The sequence below is a fragment of the Triticum dicoccoides genome, chromosome 1B, assembly GCF_002162155.2.
Source record: "Triticum dicoccoides isolate Atlit2015 ecotype Zavitan chromosome 1B, WEW_v2.0, whole genome shotgun sequence".
Classification (NCBI taxonomy): Eukaryota; Viridiplantae; Streptophyta; class Magnoliopsida; order Poales; family Poaceae; genus Triticum; species Triticum dicoccoides.
This window is the reverse complement of record NC_041381.1, coordinates 453,613,490-453,631,852: the sequence shown is the minus strand read 5'-3', so window position 1 is coordinate 453,631,852 and position 18,363 is coordinate 453,613,490.

The window sequence follows — 18,363 nt, the reverse complement described above, 5'->3', positions numbered from 1 at the left end:
TGAAACCTTCGGGAGAGTGATTTTTGGAACAAACGCAATCCAGGAGACTTGGAGTGGAGGTCAAGAAAAAAACGAGGAGGCCACGAGGCAGGAGGGCGCGCCTAGGGGGGTAGGCATGCCCCCACCCTCATGGCCCCCACGTGGCTCCCCCGACCGACTTCTTTCGCCTATATATACTCATATACCCCAAAAACATCCAGGAGCACCACAAAACCCTATTTCCACCGCCGCAACCTTCTGTGCAAGTGAGATCCCATCTTGGGGCCTTTTCCGGCGCTCCATCGGAGGGGCAATCAATCACGGAGGGCTTCTACATCAACACCATATCCTCTCCAATGATGTGTGAGTAGTTTACCACAGACCTTCGGGTCCATAGTTATTAGCTAGATGGCTTCTTGTCTCTCTTTGGATCTCAATACAAAGTTCTCCTCGATCTTCTTGGAGATCTATTCGATGTAATTCTTTTTGCCGTGTGTTTGTCGAGATCCGATGAATTGTGGGTTTATGATCAAGATTATCTGTGAACAATATTTGAATCTCCTCTGAATTCTTTTATGTATGATTTGATATCTTTGCAAATCTCCTCTAAATCTCAATCTATTTTACTTTGCAATCTTTACTTTCAATCTATATCATAAAAATACCAAATATTTATCTTATTATCTCTATCAGATCTCAGTTTTGCAAGTGGCCGTGAAGGGATTGACAACCCCTTTATTGCGTTGGTTGCAAGGTTCTTATTTGTTTGTGTAGGTACGAGGCGACTTGCGTGTAGTGTCCTACTAGATTGATACCTTGGTACTCAAAAACTGAGGGAAATACTTACACTACTTTGCTGCACCACCCTTTCCTCTTCAAGGGAAAACTAATGCAGTGCTCAAGAGGTAGAAAACGTTACCCAACAGTGACATCATGAGCCAGGTCTATGCGTAGATGATATGCATGAGTAGAACACAAATGAGTTGTGGGTGATGATGTTCATATTGCTTCCCACCAATGTCTTATTTTGATTCGGTGGCATTGTGGGATGAAGCGGCCCAGACCACCTGAGGGAGTCCTAGACTAGGGGGTGTCCGGATAGCCGAACTACCATCATCGGCCGGACTCCAAGACTATGAAGATACAAGATTGAAGACTTTGTCCCGTGTCTGGATGGGACTTTCCTTGGCGTGGAAGGCAAGCTTGGCAATACGGATATGTAGATCTCCTACCATTGTAACCGACTCTATGTAACCCTAGCCCTCTCCGGTGTCTATATAGACCGGATGGCTTTAGTCCATAGGACGAACAACAATCATACCATAGGCTAACTTCTAGGGTTTAGCCTCCTTGATCTCGTGGTAGATCTACTCTTGTAACCCACATCATCAATATTAATCAAGCAGGACGTAGGGTTTTACCTCCATCAAGAGGGCCCGAACCTGGGTAAAAACATCGTGTCCCTCGTCTCCTGTTACCATCCGCCTAGATGCACAGTTCGGGACCGCCTACCCGAGATCCGCCAGTTTTGACACCGACATTGGTGCTTTCATTGAGAGTTCCTCTGTGTCGTCACCGATAGGCTCGATGGCTTCTTCGATCATCAACGACGATGCAGTCCAGGGTGAGACCTTCCTCCCCGGACAGATCTTCAAATTCGGCGGCTTCGCACTGCGGGCCAATTTGCTTGGCCAGCTGGAGCAGATCGAAGGCTACGCCCCTGGCCGTCAGGTCAGATTTGGAAGTTTGAACTTCACGGCTGACATCCGCGGGGACTTGATCCTCGACGGATTCGAGCCACAGCCGAGCGTGCCGTACTGTCACGATGGGCATGATTTAGCTCTGCAGCCGGACAGTACCCTGGAGGCCGCACTCGAACCCGCTCCGATCTTCGACTCGGAGCCGGCTGCGCAGACCAAGGATGGGTGGCTAGGCACCACCTCGGGGGCTGCAACCTCTACGGCGATAGAGCCGAACACCGATCTTGTCCCCCATAAAGCTCGTGACTCCGAGGTGCCGGACTCCTTGCCGGACTCCGGACCTCCCGCGCCCCCTCCAGTCGAATCCGATTGGGCGCTGATCATGGTGTTCACCGCGGCGGACATCTTTCAACACTCACCTTTTGGCGACATCTTGAGTTCGCTAAAGTACCTCTCGCTATCAGGAGAGGCCTGGCCGGACTGCGGCCAGGACGGTTGGGATGCGGACGATGAAGAAATTCAGAGCCCACCCACCACCCACTTGGTAGCCACTGTCGACGATCTAACCGACATGCTACATTACGACTCTAAGGACATCGACGGTATGGACGACGATGCCGGAGACGACCAAGAACCAGCGCCCACCGGGCACTGGAAAGCCACCTCTTCATACGACATATACATGGTGGATATCCCAATGGATGGGAACGGCGAAGGAATAGCGGAGGATGACCCCTCCAAGAAACAGCCCAAGCGCCGGCGTCAGCGGCGCCGCTCTAAATCCCGCCATAGAAAGAATGAGGATTCCGGCACCGGAGACAATAATACACCGGATAGCGCCGAAGACAACCCACTCCATGAAGATCCAGCATAGGAGGAGGGGGACGCCAGCCCTCATGAGAGAGCGGCCGAAGAATAGGTAGAGGACTATATGCCTCCCTCCGGAGACGAGGCACGCCTCGACGATGACGAATTCGTCGTGCCTGAGGATCCCGTCGAAAAGGAGCGTTTTAAACGCAGGCTTATGGCCACGGCAAACAGCCTCAAGAAAAAGCAACAACAGCTTAGAGCTGATCAAGATCTGCTAGCCGACAGATGGACCGAAGTCCTCGCGGCCGAAGAGCATGAACTTGAACACCCCTCCAAAAGCTACCCCAAACGTAAGCTGCTCCCCCGATTAGAGGTGGAGGCATATGATCCCGCTTCACCAGGAGACAATACGGCTGATCGACCACCCCGTGGTCGTGACAGAGAGGCCTCAAGGCCCTTCACTAGACCCGTACCTCGGCATCGCTCGAAAAGCACAAGGCCACAGGGGAACACTCCGGACCTGCGAGACATATTGGAGGATAAGGCAAGACAATCAAGATCGATCTATGGATCACGTGGGCGCCCCACGATACGTGACGATCACCGTCACCCCGGACACAGTAAGTCCGGCCGGGCCGAACACAACAGACGAAGCTCTTTTGAGCTCCGTCGCGATATCGCCCAGTACAGAGGCGCCGCACACCCACTGTGCCTCACAGATGAGGTAATGGATCATCAAATCCCAGAAGGGTTTAAACCCGTCAATATTGAATCTTATGATGGCACAACAGACCCCGCGGTGTGGATCGAGGACTATCTCCTCCACATCCACATGGCCCGCGGAGACGATCTCCACGCCATCAAATATCTCCCACTCAAACTTAAAGGACCAGCCCGGCACTGGCTTAACAGCTTGCCAGCAGAGTCAATCGGGAGTTAGGAGGACCTGGAAGCCGCATTCCTCGATAACTTCCAAGGCACGTACGTGCGACCACCAGATGCAGATGACCTAAGCCACATAATTCAGCAGCCAGACGAATCGGACAGACAATTCTGGACACGGTTCTTAACCAAGAAAAACCAAATTGTCGATTGTCCGGATGCCGAGGCCCTCGCGGCCTTCAAACATAACATCCGCGACGAGTGGCTTGCCCGGCACCTGGGACAGGAAAAGCCAAAATCCATGGCAGCCCTTACATCACTCATGACCCGCTTCTGTGCGGGTGAGGACAGCTGGCTAGCACGCAGCAACAACCTCAACAAAAATTCTGGCAGTCTGGATATCAAGGACCGTAGTGGCAGGTCACGTCGCAACAAAAACAAATGCCGCATTAACGGCGATAACAGTGAGGATACGACAGTCAATGCCGGATTCAGAGGCTCTAAACCCGGTCAACGGAAAAAGCCATTCAAAAGAACAACTCAGGGTCCGTCCAATTTGGACCGAATTCTCGACCGCTTGTGCCAGATACATGGCACCCCTAAAAAACCAGCTAACCACACCAATAGGGATTGTTGGGTGTTCAAGCAGGCAAGCAAGTTAATGGCCGAAAACAGCGACAAGGGGCTACATAGCGACGACGAGGAAGAGACCCGACCGCCAAACAATAGAGGACAGAAGGGTTTCCCCCCACAGGTGCGGACGGTGAACATGATATATGCCACGCACATACCCAAAAGGGAGCGGAAGCGTGCACTCAGGGATGTATACACGATGGAGCCAGTTGCCCCGAAGTTCAATCCATGGTCCTCTTGCCCGATCACCTTTGACCAAAGGGACCACCCCACCAGCATTCGCCATGGTGGGTTCGCCGCATTGGTTCTAGACCCAATCGTCGATGGATTTCATCTCACCAGAGTCCTGATGGACGGCGGCAGCAGCCTAAACCTGCTTTATCAGGACACGGTGCGCAAAATGGGCATAGAACCCTCAAGGATTAAACCTACCAAGACGACCTTTAAAGGCGTCATACTAGGTGTACAAGCCAATTGTACAGGCTCAGTTACACTGGAAGTGGTCTTCGGATCCCCGGATAACTTCCGAAGCGAGGAGTTAATCTTCGACATAGTCCCATTCCGCAGCGGTTATCATGCCTTGCTCAGACGTACCGCGTTCGCAAAGTTCAACGCGGTGCCGCACTACGCATACCTCAAGCTCAAGATGCCAGGCCCTAGAGGAGTCATCACGGTCAACGGAAACACTGAACGCTCCCTCCGAACGGAGGAACATACAGCGGCTCTCGCGGCAGAAGTACAAAGCAGCCTTTTAAGGCAATTCTCGAGTCCGGCTACCAAGCGGCCGGACACAGCTAAGCGTGCCCAGAGTAACCTACAACACGACCACCTGGCACGTTCCGAGCACGCGTAGCAGTGCGGCCCCAACCCCAGCCCCTGTAAAACATTAAGGCAGACCCTTCGCGTACTCCATTACGCTCTGAAGATACCATGGGCATGGGGCAAGGGGCTCGACCATGATAAGCCCAGACTGCGGCTCAACCGCACTAGGGGCTCTTAAGTGTGTCGTTTCTTTTTCTTTTTCTTTTATTTTTTACCTACAGGACTCTGTTCGTCAGAGGCCCTGTCCGGCAGCAGACATGCCGAACCCATGATGCAACAGCCAGGGAAGGAGAAAGGCTACAACGAAAATCCAGGTGGTCTCCATCATGAGCATTAAATCTGTTTTATGCATTACTCCGTAGCCTACCCCTGGAGGGGGACATGTTAAACAGTCCCATCCCTTGCTTACCGCACCACTTGTATCGTCCTGCACTTACAGCAGTTTTTATTGAGTAAAGCAATGCAACACATTTTTGCTTCTAATTGCATTTCTTTCTTACACATATGTTCATATATGACATGTTGCATACGTACGTTTTGGTACAGCTAAATACACCAGGGGCTTATGTTTTCCGCGTTATGGTGTGATAAGTCCGAACACTTTCACAAGTGCGGCACCCCGAACTTATAGCATTATATGCATCGGCTCCGAATCATGTTCTTGGGTCAATAGTTGGGTTTGCCCGGATCCCATGTTTTGGCACCTTACATTCCGTTTTATCGGCTAAGGTAGCACTGGGAGAACCACTGCGATTGCGCCCTAGTTGAGCTGGGTTAACGCCTCAGTGGAGAAAGCTAAAACTGACCGTCATGATGAGGCGAGAGCTGGTCGCTGTTCGAGAGGTTCTTTGCGAGTCCCTAAAGACTTATGCCGCTTCGAGCGAGGAGCCGGATTCTGTCCGGCCAAGGCCTGGATAGCGCCCCAAATTCGGCCTTCCGAAAACTAGGGGCTTCGCCGAAATTTAAAATTATAGAATTCTATGGCTAAGAGAGAGTGTTCAAGCATTATAAGTCCGGTTGCCTTGTTCGTTGTGTTGAGCGCCTCCCTAGATGGACCCAAAAATGGGAACAAGAGCGCTCGAGTTTATCCCGAACACCCCAGCACTCGTGGCATGGGGGCTGAAGCCAATGACTTGCCATCTCTCAGATTTGATAAACTGCCGCACATAAGGTAATATTTTAAATTAACAAGCGTTACTTAGCGCATATGAACCAAGTTTTCAGCGCACAGGATAACAAAATGCGAGTCTACTCAAATATTACATCTTTGGAGCACTCACCCACAATAGTGCGGGCGCCCTTCAGCAGACTCTTATAATACATCTCGGGCGTACGATACTCCTTGCCCTCTGGTGGTGGGCCCGTCACAAGCTTCTGGGCATCCATCTTGCCCCAGTGCACCTTTGCGCGGGCAAGGGCCCGACGGGCACCTTCAATATAGGCGGAGTGCTTGATGACTTCAACCCACGGGCACGCATCCACCAGCCGCCACACCAGGCCGAAGTAGCTCCCAGGCATGGCCTCCTTAGGCCACAGCCGAACTATAAGGCCCTTCATGGCCTGTTCGGCCGCCTTGTGGAGCTCGACCAGCTGCTTCAGCTGGTCGCTAAGGGGCACCGGATGTTCGGCCTCAGCATACTGAGACCAGAAGACCTTCTCCGTCGAGCTCCCCTCGTCGGCCCGGTAGAATGCGGCAGCATCGGACACGCTGCGAGGAAGATCTGCGAACGCTCCTGGAGAGCTCCGAATTCGGGTAAGCGACAGGTAATTAACACTCACATGCTTACTTTGCATGAAAAATTCCTTACCCGCTGCTATTTTCTTTACCGCCTCGATCTCCTGGAGGGCCTTGTAGGCTTCGGCCTTAGCGGCTTTGGCACTCTCAAGAGCCGTTGCAAGCTTAGACTCTCGAGTCTTCGAGTCACGCTCCAGGCTCTCATGTTTCCTCACGAGATCCTGGAGCTCTTGCTGTACCTCCTCCACCCGCGCCACCTGTTTCTCTCGCTCGGTGCGCTCCGCAGCCGCATTGCGTTCGGCCGCGGCCACCGCCTCCTTCAGGGTCGCCACCTCGTTAGTGGCCCCTGCAATACCCCAGTTATCCTTGTCATTTTTCTTGCAACCAAATCCTTTTCTATAAGGTACTATTTTCATAAGGTATTACTCACCTTCTTCTTCCTCGAGCTGCTTCTTGGCATGGCCGAGCTCGTTCTCGGACCGCTCGAGGTTTTTCTTCAAAGTATTGACCTCCGCAGTCAGTGCGGCAGAGGTCAGCAGCACAGCCTGCAATCCTATATTGACATATTTTCATGACTCCTGCGTTTATCTTTCTAAAGATCCTCAGTCCGGCTTTTCTTTCCGAACACCGAACCGAGCATCAGGGGCTACTGTCTATGCGGTACCATTTTACATATATTGAAATTCTTACCTCAAAGCCTGTTAGAAGGCTGCTGCAGGCTTCGGTCAGCCCGCTCTTGGCGAGCTGAACCTTCTGAATCACCACACTCATAACAGTGCGGTGTTCCTCTTTGATGGAGGCGCCGTTGAGCGCCTCCAGCAAATTATCTGGTACCTCCGGTTGGACGGAGGCAGCTGGTGTCGCGGTCTTGCCCTTCTTCCGAAGGGGTCGCCCGCCGGACTCCGGAGCCACTATGGGTTCCAGGGCTGAGTCTGGTGCAAAATCCGGGAGGTTGTCCTGCGACACCTCCGGGGCCCTCTCCTCCTGGTGGGTCCCTTCCTAGGATCCCACCTCGGCATCATCGGCATCACGAGGGGTGGAGGCAGTCGGAAGAGAATCCATATCCGACGCCCCTAAGGACCCGCTCGACGAAGTGGGGAGATCATCCTTAGGTGGACTGCAGGGTTGTATGCGGCATTAGAAAGACATAATGTGGCAGAAAGCGAAAACCTTGAAGTTATTCGGGAGTCCGGATACTTACGATCTCGCCAGAGGCTTGGCCCTTGGAGGCCAGTCCTCGTCGTCGTCACTGGCGTTGGCGGAACAGTCCGGGGGAAGAGTTTTTCCCCTCTTGGACCCTTCGGCCTCCCTTGTTGGGGAGGCCTTCCTTTTCTTCCCTTCCCCCGCTGGGGGAGAGGCTTTCTTCTTCTCCTCTCGCCTTGGTGGGAGGAGTCGGCCTCGGATTCATCGTCCGATAGCACCTGAAAATGGGAACTCTTCCGAGTCCCCGTGGCCTTCTTCTTGGCCTTCTTCTCCGACACCACGTGGGGTGCCGGAGCCAACAGCCCCGTTAGGCGGGCGTCAGCTGGGTCCTCTGGCAATGGGGCCAGACAAATAGCCTGTGCGGCCTTCTTCAGCCAGTCCTGTCAAAGGAAAGGGAGTTTAGCTCCCGCATATAGTCAAACTATGAATAACAAGCATCCCGTAAAGGACAATATCACTTACCTCGTCAGCTGGACGCTGCGAGCTGAATCCGTGATCTTCGGTAGCGGATGCGGGAGCCTCGGCGCCCTTGAACAACACCTTCCAAACCTCTTCGTACGTAGTGTCGAAGAGCCCATTCAAAGTCTGGTGCTGCACCGGATCAAACTCCCACATATTGAAGCCTCGTCGTTGGCACGGGAGAATCTGGCGGATGAGCATGACCTGGACAACGTTGGCAAGCTTGAGCTTCTTGTCTACTAGCTTTTGGACGCAGGCTTGGAGTCCGGTCAGCTCCTCCGAATCGCCCCAAATCCGGCCGCTCTCTTTCCAGGAGGTGAGCCGTGTGGGGATGCCGGATCTGAATTCGGGGGCCGCTGCCCAATCAGGGTCACGCGGCTCGGTGATGTAGAACCACCCCGATTGCCACCCCTTAATGGTTTCCCCGAAAGTACCCTCCAGCCACGTAACGTGGGACATCCTGCCCACCATGGCGCCTCCGCACTCCGCTTGGCTGCCCTTCACAACCTTCGGCTTGACACTGAAGGTCTTGAGCCACAAGCCAAAGTGGGGCTGGATGCAGAGGAAGGCCTCGCACACGACGATAAACGCCGAGATGTTGAGGATAAAATTCGGGGCCAGATCATGGAAATCTAGGCCGTAGTAGAACATGAGTCCCCGGACAAAGGGATGAAGTGGGAAGCCCAGTCCGCGGAGGAAATGGGGAAGGAATACTACCCTCTCATGGGGCCTAGGGTTGGGGATGAGCTCTCCCTTGTCGGGGAGCCGACGCGCGATGTCGCTGGACAAGTATCCGGCGCTGCGCAGCTTCTGGATATGCCCCTCCGTGACGGAGGAGGCCATCCACTTGCCTCCCGCTCCGGACATATTTGGAGAAGGTTGAGGTGAGATGTGCGGGCTTGGGCGCTAGAGCTCGAGTTCGCAGAGATGGATAAGCCAAGGAGGAAGAAGGCGCAGGTAAAAAGGTTGGATCTTTATCCCCTTATATGGGCGGACAGAAACATGCGTCCCCACCGGCCTGATAAAACTCACTTATCTCCCAAGCGCCGCAATCAATGGCGTGGTTGGGTTACCCACGTCCGTATTGATGGGAATCCCGGAATAAGGGGAACACGATCTCTGCTTCAACAAGACGTGCCAAGGAAACCGCCTCGCTAAACGCGCTGAGGTGGAACAATAAAAACAATTCGAGTAAAGGCTTGGAAGTGGTGTGACGTCACGCCGCAGAATACGTCAGCAGATTGATCTTGTGTAATATTATTCTCTCTACGGTGGTATGTGGAATTTATTTTTGCAGAGCCGGACACTATCCTGGTGTTCACGATCTTCTATAAATTATTCGGAGGAGGAACCCGCCTTGCAATTCCGAAGACAATATGCGCGCCGGACTCGTCGTCATTGAAGCCTGGTTCAGGGGCTACTGAGGGAGTCCCGGACTAGGGGGTGTCCGGATAGCCGAACTACCATCATCGACCGGACTCCAAGACTATGAAGATACAAGATTGAAGACTTTGTCCTGTGTCCAGATGGGACTTTCCTTGGCATGGAAGGCAAGCTTGGCGATACAGATATGTAGATCTCCTACCATTGTAACCGACTCTGTGTAACCCTAGCCCTCTCCGGTGTCTATATAAACCGGATGGCTTTAGTCCATAGGACGAACAACAATCATACCATAGGCTAGCTTCTAGGGTTTAGCCTCCTTGATCTCGTGGTAGATCTACTCTTGTAACCCACATCATCAATATTAATCAAGCAGAACATAGGGTTTTACCTCCATCAAGAGGGCCCGAACCTGGGTAAAAACATCGTGTCCCTCGTCTCCTGTTACCATCCGCCTAGACGCATAGTTCGGGACCCCCTACCCGAGATCCGCAGGTTTTGACACCGACACCACCCTTACATGTCCACGCACATGATACTGGTTCCACCGACTGACATGCAACTTGTTTTGCATAAAGGTGGTTGGCGGGTGTATGTTTCTCCTACTTTAGTTTAATTGGATTTGACTACGGCGGTCCTTGCAGAAGGTTAAATAGCAACCTGATAATCACCGTTGTGGTTTTGAGTAGGTAAGAACGGTTCTTGCTACCCATAGTAGCCACGTAAAACTTGCAACAACAAAGTAGAGGACGTCTAACTTGTTTTTGCAGGGCATGTTTTGATGTGATTTGGTCAAGACATGATGTGATATATATTGATGTATGAGATGATCATGTTTTGTAACAAGTTCATGACTTGCATGTCGATGAGTACGACAACCAGCAGGAGCCTTAGGGTTGGCCTTAATTATTGTATGACCAGCGTGTCAATCACTTAAGCGCCATGTAAATTGTTTTACTTTATCGCTACGCATTAGCAGTAGTTGTAGAAGCAATAGTTGGCGAGACGACCCCGACGCTACGATGGAGATCAAGGTGTCGTGCCGATGACGGTGAAGATCATGCCGATGCTTTGGAGATGGAGATCAAAAGCACAAGATGATGATGGCCATATCATGTCACATATTTTGATTGCATGTGATGTTTATTATTTATGCATCTTATTTTTCTTGGAATGATGGTAGAATTATAAGATGATCCCTTCACTTAATTTCAAGATAAAAGTGTTCTCCCTGAGTATGCACCATTGCCAAAGTTCGTCGTTTCGAAGCACTTACGTTCTACGTTCACATACAACAGGTGTAAGCCAGTTTTATACATGTAGAATACTTGGGTTAAACTTGACGAGCCTAGCATGTAAAGACATGGTCTCGGAACACTGGAGACTGAAAGGTCGAACGTGAGTCATATAGTAGATATGATCAACATAGAGATGTTCACCATTGAAGACTCCCCCAACTCACGTGATGATCGGACATGGGTTAGTTTATTTGGATCATGTATCACTTAGACAACTTGAGGGATGTTGATTTAAGTGGGAGTTCATTAGTAGTTTGATTATTTGAACTAAAATTTATCGTGAACTTAGTATTAATAGTTTTTGCATATCTATGTTGTAAATCAATGGCGCGTGCTACCGTTCCCTTGAGTTTTAATGCTTTCCTAGAGAAAGTTAAGTTGAAAGATGATGGTAGCAACTACACGGACTGGGTCCGTAACTTCAGGATTATCCTCATTGTTGCACAGAAGAATTATGTCCTTGATGCATCGCTAGGTGACAGACCTACTGCGGGAGCTGAAGCTGATGTTATGAACGTGTGGCAAGCTCGATTTGATGACTACTCGATAGTTTAGTGTGCCATGCTTTATGGCTTCGAATTGGGCCTTCAAAAGCATTTTGAATGCCACAGAGCATATGAGATGTTCCAAGAGCTAAATTTAATATTCCAAGCAAATGCCTGGGTTGAGAGATATGAAGTCTCCAACAATTTATTTAGCTATAAGATGGAGGAGAACAATTCTGTCAGTGAACACACACTCAAAATGTATGGGTATAATAACCACTTGACTCAGCTGGGAATTGATCTTCCAGTTGTGAGTGTTATTGACAGAGTTCTTCAGTCACTGCCACCAAGCTACAAAGGCTTGGTGATGAACTATAATATGCAAGCAATGACGAAAATGATTCCCGAGCTCTTCGCGATGCTAAAATCGGCTGAGGTAGAAATCAAGAAGGAGCATCAAGTGTTGATGGTTAACAAGACCACTAGTTTAAAAAAAGGGCAAGGGAAAGAAAGGTAACTTCAAGAAGAATGGCAAGTAAGTTGCCGCTCCCGTGAAGAAGCCCAAAGCTGGACCCAAGCCTGAAATTGAGCACTTCTACTGCAAAGGAAATGGTCACTGGAAGCAGAACTGCCCCAAATACTTGGCAGATAAGAAGGATGACAAAGTGAACAAAGCTATATTTGATATACATGTTATTGATGTGTACCGAAACAGGAGCTATGAAATAAACAAATATTGGCTAAGGAGGAGGTGATGATGCACGTCGGGAATGGTTCCAAGGTTGATGTGATCGCCGTCGGCACGCTACCTCTACATCTACCTTTGGGATAAGTTTTAGACCTCAACAATTGTTATTTGGTGCCATCGTTGAGCATGAACATTATATCTGAATCTTTTTTATTGCGAGATGGTTATTTTAAGTCAGTGAATAATGGTTGTTCTATTTATATGAGTAATATATTTTATGGTCATGCACCTTTGATGAATGGTCTATTCTTGTTGAATCTCGATCGTAGTGATACACACATTCATAATATTGATGCCAAAAGATGCAAAGTTGATAATGATAGTGCAACATACTTGTGGCACTGCCGTTTAGGTCATATTGTTGTAAAGCACATGCACAAACTCCATCCGGATGGACTTTTGGAATCACTTGATTGTGAATCATTTGATACTTGCAAACCATGCCTCATGGGTAAGATGACTAAAACTCCGTTCTCTGGAACAATGAAGCGAGCTAATGACTTATTGGAAATAATACATACCGATGTATGCGGTCTGATGAGTGTTGAAGCATGTGGTAGGTATTGTTATTTTCTAACCTTCACAGATGATTTAATTAGGTATGGGCATATCTACTTATTGAAACACAAGTCTGAAACAGTTGAAAAGTTCAAAGAATTTCAGAGTGAAGTGGAGAATCATCGTAAAGAAAATAAAGTTTCTATGATCTGATCACGGAGGCGAATATTTGAGTTACGAATTTGGCTTTCATTTAATACAATGTGGAATTGTTTCACAACTCATGCCACCTGGAACACCACAGCGTAATGGTGTGTCCGAACGTCATAACCATACTTTATTAGATATGGTGCGTTCTATAATGTCTCTTACCGATTTGCCTTTATCATTTTGGGGTTATGCATTAGAGACATCCGCATTCACGTCAAATAGGACACCATATAAATTTGTTGAGATGACACTGTATGAACTATGGTTTGGCAAGAAACCTAAGTTGTCGTTTCTTAAAGTTTGGGAATGCGACACTTATGTCAAAAGCCTTCAGACTGATAAGCACGAACCCAAAGCAAAGAAGTGCGTCTTCATAGGATATCGTAAAGAAACTATTGGGTATACCTTCTACCATAGATACGAAGGCAAGATCGTTGTTGCTAAGGATGGATCATTTCTGGAGAAGGAGTTTCTCTTGAAAGAAGTGAGTGGGAGGAAAGTAGAACTTGATGACGTAGTTGTACCTTCTCTCAAATTGGAAAGTAGCATATCAGAGAAAATCGTTCCCGTGATACCTACATCAACTGGAGAAGAAGCTAATGATAATAATCATGGAACTTTGGATCAAGTTACTACTGGACCTCGTAGGTCGATCAGAACACGTACCGCACCAGAGTGCTACGGTAATCATGTCCTGGAAGTCATGTTGTTACAAGGTGAACCTTCGAAATATGAAGAAGCTTTGATGAGCCCAGATTCCGACAAATGGCTTAAAGCCATGAATTCTAAGATAGGATCCATGTATGAGAACAAAGTGTGGACTTGGTGAACTTGCCCGATGATAGACAAGAGATGCGTCTCCAACGCATCTATAATTTTTGATTGCTCCATGCTATTATATTATCTGTTTTGGATGTTTTATATGCATTAATATGATATTTTATATTATTTTTGGGACTAACCTATTAACCTAGCACCCAGTTCCAGTTTTTGTTTTTCCTTGTTTTTGAGTTTTATAGAAAAGGGATATCAAACGGAGTCCAAACGGAATAAAACTCTCGTGATGATTTTTCTTGGACCAGAAGACATCTAGAGGACTTAGAGAGGGGGCTAGAGAAGTCCCGAGGAGGCAACAAGCCTGCTAGGCACACCCCAGGGGTGGCACACCCTAAGGGCTTGTGGGCCCCTCGGAGGTCCCCTAACCCTAATTCTTGCACTATAAATTCCCAAATATTCCCAAACCATCAGAGGCATCCACCAAAATACTTTTTCGTTGCCGCAAGCCTCTGTTCCCATGAGATCCCATCTTGGGGCCTTTTCCGGCACCCTGCGTCTCTAACGTATCTATAATTGTTTATTGTTCCATGCTATTATATTATCTGTTTTGGATGTTTTATATGCATTAATATGCTATTTTATATTACTTTTGGTACTAACTAATTAACCCATAGCCCAGTGCCAATTTCTGTTCTCTCTTTGTTTTTGAGTTTTACAGAAAAGGAATATCAAACGAAGTCCAAAGGGAATAAAACTTTATGATGATTTTTCTCTGACTAGAAGACACACCTAGGACTTGGAGAGGAAGTCGGAAGCGTCCCAAGGGCTCCATAAGCCCTCAGGGCGTGCCCTTGTAGGCCCCTCGTGCACCCCCTGACCTAATTTCTTCGCCTACATATTCCCATATATCCCCAAACCAACAAAGGCATCCACAAAAACACTTTTCCTCCGCCGCAACCTTCTGTACCCGTGAGATCCCATCTAGGGACCTTTTCCGGCACCCTGCCTGTTGGGGAACATAGTAATAATTCAAAATTTTCCTACGTGTCACCAAGATCAATCTAGGAGATGCTAGCAATGAGAGAGAGGTAGTGCATCTTCATACCCTTGAAGATCGCTAAGCGGAATCGTTACAAGAACGCGGTTGATGGAGTCGTACTCGTGGCGATTCAAATCACGGAAGATCCGATCTAGCACCGAATGGACGGCGCCTCCGTGTTCAACACACGTACAGCCTGGGGACATCTCCTCCTTCTTGATCCAGCAAGGGGAGAGGAGAAGTTGAGGGAGAACTCCAGCAGCACGGTGGCGTGGTGGCGATGGAGCTCGTGGTTCTCCGGTAGAGCTTTGCTAAGCACTACGGAGGAGGAGGAGTTGGAGGAGGAGAGGGCTGCGCCAGGGAAAGGGTGCGGCTGCCCTCTCTCTCCCTCTCTATATATAGGGGGAAGGGGGGAGGAGGTGCCCTAGGGTTTCCCTAGGGGCGGCGGCCAAGGCAGATTGGATCTCCCTAGGGAAACCCTAGGGAGACTTGCCCCCCAAGCCAAGCCCGGTGGAGGCTTGCCTCCCAAGCCAGGTGGAGGCGCCCCACCTCTCCAAGTTACATGAGATGGGGTGGGAGGGGCGCTCAGCCCCTTAGTAGGCTGATGTGCCCCTCCCCTTGGCCCATAAGGCCCCCAAACGCTTGTCGGGGCCTCCGATACCACTTTCGGACACGGTGGTCGTCACCCGGTACCCCCGGAACAATTCCATACTCCAATACTCTTCGTCCAATATATCGATATTCAGCTCCGGACCATTCCAGAGTTCCTCTTCATGTCCGGGATCTCTTCCGGGACTCCGAACAACCTTCGGTAACAACATACTATTTCCCATAACAACTGTAGCGTCATAGAACCTTAAGTGTGTAGACCCTACGGGTTCGGGAACCATGCAGACATGACCGAGACACCTCTACGGCCAATAACCAATAGCGGGATCTGGATACCCATATTGGCTCCCACATGTTCCACGATGATCTCATCGGATGAACCACGATGTCGGGGATTCAATCAATCCCATATACAATTCCCTTTGTCCTTCGGTATGTTACTTGCACGAGATTCGATCGTCGGTATCCCTATACCTTGTTCAATATTGTTACCAGCAAGTCTGTTTACTCGTTCCGTAACACATGATCCCGTGGCTAACTCCTTAGTCATACCGAGCTCATTATGATGATGCATTATCGAGTGGGCCCAGAAATACCTCTATGTCATACGGAGCGACAAATCCCAGTCTCAATTCGTGCCAACCCAACAGACACTTTCGGAGATACCTGTAGTGCACCTTTATAGCCGCCCAGTTACGCTGTGACGTTTGATACACCCAAAGCATTCCTACGGTATCCGGGAGTCGCACAATCTTATGATCTAAGGAAATGATACTTGACATTAGAAAAGCTCTAGCAAACTAACTACACAATCTTGTGCTATGCTTAGGATTGGGTCTTGTCCATCACATCATTCTCCTAATGATGTGATACCGTTATCAACGACATCCAATGTCCATGGTCAGGAAATCACAACCATCTATTTATCAAGGAACTAGTCAACTAGAGGCTCACTAGGGACATGTTGTCGTCTATATATCCACACATGTATTATGATTTTCGGTTAATACAATTATAGCATGAACAATATACAATTATCATGAACAATGAAATATAATAATAACTATTTTATTATTGCCTCTATGGCATATTTCCAACACTGCCGGAGGGGGATTCGATCAGGGAGGGCTTCTACATCAACTCTATTGCCCTTCCGATGAAGCGTGAGTAGTTTACCACAGACCTATGGGTCCATAGCTAGTAGCTAGATGGCTTCTTCTCTCTCTTTGATTCTCAATACCATGTTCTCCTCGATGTTCTTGGAGATCAATTCAATTAGATACTTCTTCGTGGTGTTTGTAATTTTCTATGAATATTATAAATTGTGGATTGTGGATTTATGATCAACTTATCTATGAATATTATTTGAATTTTCTCTGAATTCTTTTATGCATGATTTGATATCTTTGTAATTCTCTTCGAACTATCGGTTTGGTTTGGCCAACTAGATTGGTTTTTCTAGAAACGGGAGAAGTGCTTAGCTTTGGGTTCAATCTTGCGGTGTCCTTTCCTAGTGACAGTAGGGGCAGCAAGGCACGTATTGTATTGTTGCCATCGAGGATAAAAAGATGGGGTTTTCATCATATTGCTTGAGTTAATTGCTCTACATCATGTTGAAGGAAATATGCCCTAGAGGCAATAATAAAATTATTATTTATTTCCTTATTTCATGATAAATGTTTATTATTCATACTAGAATTGTATTAACCGGAAACTTAGTACATGTGTGAATACATAGACAAAACAAAGTGTCCCTAGTATGCCTCTACTTGACTAGCTCGTTTATAAAAAATGGTTAGGTTTCCTAACCATAGACATGTGTTATCATTTGATGAACGAGATCACATCATTAGGAGAATGATATGATGGGCAATACCCATTCGTTAGCTTAGCATTATGATCGTTGCAGTTTCATTGCTACTACTTTCTTCATGACTTATACATGTTCCTCAGACTATGAGATTATGAAACTCCCGAATACCGGAGGAACACCTTGAGTGCTATCAAACATCACAACGTAACTGGGTGATTATAAAGATGCTCTATAGGTGTCTCCGATGGTGTTTGTTGAGTTGGCATAGATTGAGATTAGGATTTGTCACTCCGTGTATCGGAGAGGTATCTCTGGGCCCTCTCGGTAATGCACATCACTATAAGCCTTGCAAGAATTGTGACTAATGAGTTAGTTGCAGGATGATGCATTATGGAACGAGTAAAGAGACTTGCCGGTAACAAGATTGAACTAGGTATGAGGATACCGACGATCGAATCTCAGGCAAGTAACATACCGATGACAAAGGGAACAACGTATGTTGTTATGCGGTTTGACCGATGAAGATCTTCGTAGAATATGTAGGAGCCAATATGAGCATCCAGGTTCCGCTATTGGTTATTTACCGGAGACGTGTCTCGCTCATGTCTACATACTTCTCGAACGCGTAGGGTCCGCACGCTTAACGTTCAGTGATGATTTGCATTATGAGTTATGTGATTTGATGATCGAAGTTTGTTCGGAGTCCCGGATGAGATCGGAGACATGACGAGGAGTCTCGAAATGGTCGAGACATAAAGATCGATATATTGAAAGGCTATATTCGGACATCGGAAAGGTTCCGAGTGATTCGGGTATTTTTCAAAGTACCGGAGAGTTACAGGAATTCGTATTGGGCCTTAATGGGCCATACGGGAAAGGAGAGAAAGGCCTCAAGGGTGGCTGCCCCTTCCCCATGGACTGGTCCGAATTGTACTAGGGAAAGGGGGCGCCCCCTTCCTTCCTTCTCCTTCTCCCTTCCCATTTTCCTATTCCATGTGGGAGGTGGAATCCTACTAGGACTAGGGAGTCCTAGTAGGACTCCACACTTTGGGCGCACCCTATGAGGACCGGCCTCCTCCTCTCTCCATCCTTTATATACGTTGCCAGGGGGCACCCTGTAGACACACAAGTTGATCATTGATTTTTTATACGTGTGTGGTGCCCCCCTCCACTATAATCCACCTCAGTCATATCGTCGTAGTGCTTAGGCGAAGCCCTGCGCTGGTAGCTTCATCATCACCGTCATCACGCCGTCGTGCTGACGAAGCTCTCCCTCGACA